The following is a 6,255-nucleotide window of genomic DNA, read 5'->3' as shown; positions in this document are numbered from 1 at the left end:
GGGGTTCATTCCCCGCCCTACCCCAAAAAACCTAAGGGTTATTGCTTTTATTTTTTTTAGTTAGAATTGTCATTATCTCCCAGAATTCTAATATCACAACGAATTATGAATCCAGTAAAGTATTCCTTATCCTGTAAATCCTTGTACATTCCAAATTGTCCAAATTCCAAATTGTCCAAATTCCAAATTGTACAAATTCCAAATTTTCTTAATTCCAATTTGAATAAATCCTTGTAAATTTTAAATTCATTATTTCATTTCCTGCAACTACCCCCCCCCCCTCATCCCCCACCCTCTACCCCCCCCCCTATTCCCCCCACCCTCCACCGCCTTCAAATCTGCTATTGCCTTTTTTCATTTCTGTCACTTTACTTCCTTTTTTTCCTGTGCCATTCCTGTTATTTTATTTCATTTATTTTACTTTACATTATTTATTTTAATCCTGTGACATTTCTGTTATTTTATTTCCTTTACTTCTTTTATTTCATTTATTCCTTTATTTTTATCTTGTTATTTTATTTCATTCATTTAGTTACTTCATTCCTGTTACATTACTGTTATTACTTTTCACTCATTTTAGTTACTTCATTCCTGTTACATTACTGTTATTTTATTTCATTTATTTCTGGCTAGTTACTTTCTGGTTACTTCACTGTTTTCTTTTACTCCGTGTTACCATTTTCATTATTTTATTTCATCTATTCCTCCGTTTTGGAACATTAGTGTTATGTATGTTACGTTGATCCTTTTCTTAGTTTAATTAATCTACGGATTATTCAGGTGAGTTTATTTTCATAGAGTTCATTTTCACTCGCTTAACTTGTTAATAGTTATAAATATTAGTGATTATCGTTGTGCTTTATTGGCTGCTCTGTTGTCAAAATTGATCTCTTAATCCTATCACTGAGAATCTGATATGGCCTCATCTTCCGTGTCCTCACCTGCTGCGTCATATTCTAATATTCTACAAAATAATAAACCCAATAATACTTTGCAATCCGAAATAGATCTACAACATATGCAATTTATTCCTCCGTTTACGAAGGATGACTTTAAAGACTCTTCTAATTTACAACTTAAATACAATGAATGTGTAAGTTCCATTTTACAGCAGTTTCCTGAAAACTTACATCCTACCTAAACTCACGATTTCGAAAACGTTTTTCAAAAACAAAGATGGTAAAATTCTTCATTCCATCTCAGTGATTTCCCCACCAGAAGCCAAAGCGACTTATGTAAGAATTAGGACACAGGGTCTACAAATACAAAACAGAACTGTGTTTCCTATTAAAAGAGTTAAACTCAATTCCTCAATACAATATTTCCCCAAAAAAGTCAAAATTAAATTCACAAATCTACCTATAATTTGCGACGATATTAATGTCAAGAAATTGATAGAACTTCCGTCAGAAATTCAGCATGAGGCTGCCCTTGTGAGAGATCAGGACACTTTTGGTTCTGTGTCTTGCTATAATGGCAAAGCCACGTTGACTGTTATTATTTCCAATTCGGAACAGGAAACCACTCTACGTGAGTGGTCTTACAAATCTAGAACCAGTGGTGGTTTCGAGTGGAACTCTGTGATAGTCGGCTATCACATCCCGTCACTACATCACTGTGAGCATTGCGCTGTAGCAAAGAAACCCAGCCAAGGTCATCACAAGGATCGGTGTTCCTTCGCTGCCAAAAATAAAAGTGAAAACAAAGATGCTTCTACCAGTGAACAACCCATTAAAGAAGATTCAAATAACGACAATTCTGCATCTACTACAGACAACTTGAATACTGACTCGACTACTGACAACTTGAATAACACATCCACTTTTACTACTAACGAGACAACTAATACTGTTACTTCTATTACTTCTACCATAGCACTTGATTCTACTATTATTGAAAAGAATACTAATACAACTCCTCATACTACAACTCATATACTTATAATACAGGACAAATCGTCCACTACTTTTGACAAACTACAAGAGCAGAACTCTACACAACAAATTCCGAGTGTTTCACATTGTGATGACCCTTTGATACCCGATATTCAATCATCGCTCTCTATAGTGGATCAATTCCACTTCGGATTTTTCTGAATGTGATTCAGAAAAATCAAATAAAGATCCTACAAACCTTAGTAATGATCATCCCTTTATAGATGACGATACTTTTCATGTAGTGTCTTATAAAAGGCAACTTACAACATGTTCACCTACCGCACGACCGAAACGACTGAGGCAGAATAAAGCTGGCAAAAGACGAGATAGACAAAAGAAAAAACAAACTAATTTGCTTCTTTCCGGTCATATTGACCGAGATGCTTCAATATAACCCTCCCCCATGGCTCTCAACATATTTTCTTTCAATGCTGCAGGCATGGGAAACTCGATTAAATTACAAGCCACGCTCAATATTTGCCTCAAACACAAAACCACTGAATACTCGTCCTTTGTCTTCAAGAAGTCAAATGTTCCTTTCTTAAAAGTCTCAAAAAGCTCTTTTTGACAAATTCAAGTTACAATTTCACTTTCATCACGCTTCCGACAAATCTGGTGGTCTTCTTATTGCCTGGAGTTCAGATTTGGGCACGACCTCCCTGCTACAAAATAATGAATCCTGCCAATTACTTCACTTATGCTCCCACAACATCTCAATTTGCAACATTTATTTATGCGGCAGAATATTTGAACAGGCTTGTAAAAATGTAAATTCAGCTCTTAGCTTTCTCTCTAATAATACAGAAATTATTCTAGCAGGAGATTTTAATTCTTTTGACAATAACCCTATTAACTCATCCCGCAGTTTACGTACTAATGACATTCGTATTAAACGGTTTTCCAAAGTTGTTGATCTTATCCAACAACATTTTTTGCACGATTTTGCTGTCCTGTCAGACAACATCCACTTCACACATTATGATAAACAGCATAAATCTTTCTCTCGCTTATATTACTTCTTTACACCAGCCAATTGTAGCTTCACTTCTATGAAGACTCATCCACACTTTCGGATCATTTTCTACTTCAATTAATACCTCCTTCATCACAACAAGATCGTGGAACAAGTCATTGGAAACTCAATGAAAGTGTCTTATTACCAAACAAAGAACTTATTGCCTCACAAATAAATGAATTCGACCACTCCGCTGATAACATCATACTAGAATATGAAGAAAGAAAACTCTTTATACGCGATCTTTTACGGTCTTTGTCCATCGTGAAGAATAAAGTAGAAAGAGAATATAAGCAAAAATTAACAAACAAACTACTACTCTTAACCCAAAGCATTGAATGTGGTGACAACTCTTCCTCCTCCTTTGATGAATTTCATACACTACAGAATGAACTGACATCCATTGAAACTAAAGAACACTATGACAATAACGCAATTTTCAAACGAAACAGGAGACTCTGCAATGATGGCAATCCTAAGATCCTCAAAAATTGGAAAGACCACAAGAATTCTGTCAACAATATCTCCCACCTTAAAACCCATGATGATCATGTAATAGAATGTCCAGTCCAAATTCTCAATTCCTTTCGAACATATTTTGAAGACATATATCAGAAGAAAACTCCGAGTAGCTGTGCTCCTCTGATTTATAAATTCTGTGAAAAGCACTCAATTGACAAAGACATTGAAATTGGTGGATACATAACGGAAGACGAAGTCCAAAAAGCCATTAAGAAATTGAATAAAAGAAGTGCTCCTGGTGCTGACGGCTTAACCCCTAATTTTTATCGACTTTTTTATTTGGAACTATCTCCCATCCTATGTAAAGTCTATAACTCAGCATTTGATTACAACTCACTACCTCCCAGTCTAACGCTTTCCATCATCAAACTCTTACCTAAGAAAGAGAACTCTGAACAACTGAAGGACTTTCGTCCTATAAATCTCCTTAACACTGATGTTAAGATCTTGTCGCATATCTTGACATCACGTGTTAAAACAGTTTTAGACAAAATTATTAATCCCTTTCAATTTGCATATCTGCCCAATCGGAGTATCCACTCTGCACTTCACTCAATCCGAAAACGTATTAACTTACTTAATCGATCTCGATGCGTAGTAAATATTGACTTTTCAAACGCGTACGACAAAATTGACAGGGAATACCTATATGATCTACTAAAAGGTCTCAACTTGGATGAGATCACCCTTAAAGGGATTCAAATATGTACAAAGCGAACACCGCTCTAATTGAAATAAATGGTCACCTATCAAGTCCCCTAGAGATTAATCGGGGTGTGAAACAAGGGTGTCCTCTCTCTGCCCTGTTATTCATTCTTGGCATTGAACCCCTACTACAATCCATTGAGGAATGTCCTCAAATACGAAATTATGAAGGCAGCAAAACAATCGGCTATGCTGATGATGTCAATTGTTTTATCAAAACCAAATCCTTAGAAACTCTCTTTGACATGATTGAGGATTTCTGCGACATGACATCCCTGGAAATCAACAAAGAGAAATCTACTATTCTATGTTTCCGCCCGCTTGAGAACTATGTAACAGTTCGTCAATTCAATATATTGGGTATCATCTTCGATTTAATGCACTCACCCTACGATCTTCACAAGCTCCTCAAAGATCAAATTAGCAATAATCAAGCAACGTTAGCTCGTTGTCGGAATATGCGAGCAAAAGCTCTCGCAATTGATACTTTCATACTTCCCAAATTCCTTTACATTGTCAGACACACTACGACTACAATTTCTACTTTGAAAAAATGTCAATCAGAAATCAACAATCTTATGAAAGTATCCAACAAAATGGAAATTAAAGCGTCAACTCTACATCTCCCGATTTACAATGGTGGTGTCAACCTACCTTACATACCAGCAAAATTATGTGCCTCCCTCATCGTTGATTACTCTCGAAAGTACATTCCACTGAGCCCTTTCTTTGTGCTCTTACTCAAACACCACAATATTGGAATTGACACAGATAACAACTGCATTTCTTCTGGCATCAACAATCAAGTCATCACTCTGCAATCTCCACCTATCTTCCGTAATGTGTATCAGCTTCTTATGCTTAAATTTAATCCACTAAATCATACGCGTCTTCAGAGATCAATGACACGGTTTGGTACTTCTTATGATCAATTGATGCTGTTTTCACGGAAAATTTGGTTGAATAAACAGCTTCTACCGTACCAAAGAGACCTTCTCTATCGCTTATGCTACAACACCCTCATTGACAAACAATTGCGATGGCTCTGGAATAAATCCGAGTCCCCTCTTTGCTGCTTCTGTGACAATGAATTTGAAACTGCAGAACATCTTCTCTTCAAATGTGACCGACTCTCCAGTTTACGATCCTCTGACATCTCCAGTTGGGAGGACATTTTTATTTATCCAACTACAAGAAAACTTCGATTTACGACCAGCATCTTACTTGCTGCATGGCTTGAAAACTCCTTGAATACTATTTCCTTCCTAACAAACTTCAGAACTGAACTCTTCTTATTGATTAATTATTGTTCTTTCTTAACTATTGTCCTTTTGCAATGTCATTGCTTTTAAATATTTCCTCATAATGTAAGACACTCTGAATTCAATATTCAAAACCTGGCGTCGGCCGTCCCCTGATCAAGTAGAGGGGTGGCCCAGGGCGAGGCCTCCACATTGCACTGCGTGGAGGTTGACCCCTGCGATTTCTCCAAAGCGAGAAACTCGGACGCACAATTTCTTAGTGTTGGGACTGCGTTCGCGCTCTCCCTTAAAAATCTGAATGCTAGAAAATTATTCATTAATAATCCCGCAGTTGTAAACTGTTGAGTTCTTTTTTTTATTTTATTCAAAATTGTTCTTTTCAGCAATGCCAATACACAAGACGTTTATCCTTGTTGGACTTCAGTCGAAGGAGTCCAGTGGGACGCAAATAACTTTGCCAAGTTTCTTACAGTCTAAGCCCAGCTTCAAACTCGACTTAACCAGAGGCATATCACAGTCTCTAATAGTTTGCAACGACCACAGTATACCTGAAATGAAAAGTAGACATGTAGCTCATCATGGCTCCGTAACAGGGCCAGAGGACAGGAGTCTTTGGGCGCAATATTCAGAAGCAATTTGTGGAATGAAATGATCTGTGTTCAGTGTTGTTTTTAGCAGTTAACCTTTGAAATTAAGGAATCTGCTTTCGAATGCTGGCTCCTCCTGCTTAAAATGAAAGCGAATAGTCAATTCAAGTCAACAAGTACCTTAAAATAATTGTAGAGGGTGCTGTTCAACTTTACAGCAACCACGT

The 6,255-nt window shown here is 36.8% G+C and overlaps 1 non-coding gene across 1 annotated transcript; it reads left to right on the top strand.

The window, feature by feature from the left end:
• Positions 1–5,571: 5,571 nt before the first annotated feature.
• LOC142343338 (U1 spliceosomal RNA) lies at positions 5,572–5,729 on the top strand. The gene has a single exon (XR_012759209.1). It is a non-coding gene; the product is annotated as a U1 spliceosomal RNA (small nuclear RNA).
• The last annotated feature ends 526 nt before the right edge of the window (positions 5,730–6,255 follow it).

The sequence above is a fragment of the Convolutriloba macropyga genome, chromosome 7 (genome assembly GCF_964194025.1).
Source record: "Convolutriloba macropyga chromosome 7, txConMacr16.3, whole genome shotgun sequence".
Taxonomy (NCBI): domain Eukaryota; kingdom Metazoa; phylum Xenacoelomorpha; order Acoela; family Convolutidae; genus Convolutriloba; species Convolutriloba macropyga.
Note: the sequence above shows the minus strand (reverse complement) of the source record. Positions and strands in the feature narration are given on the sequence as shown.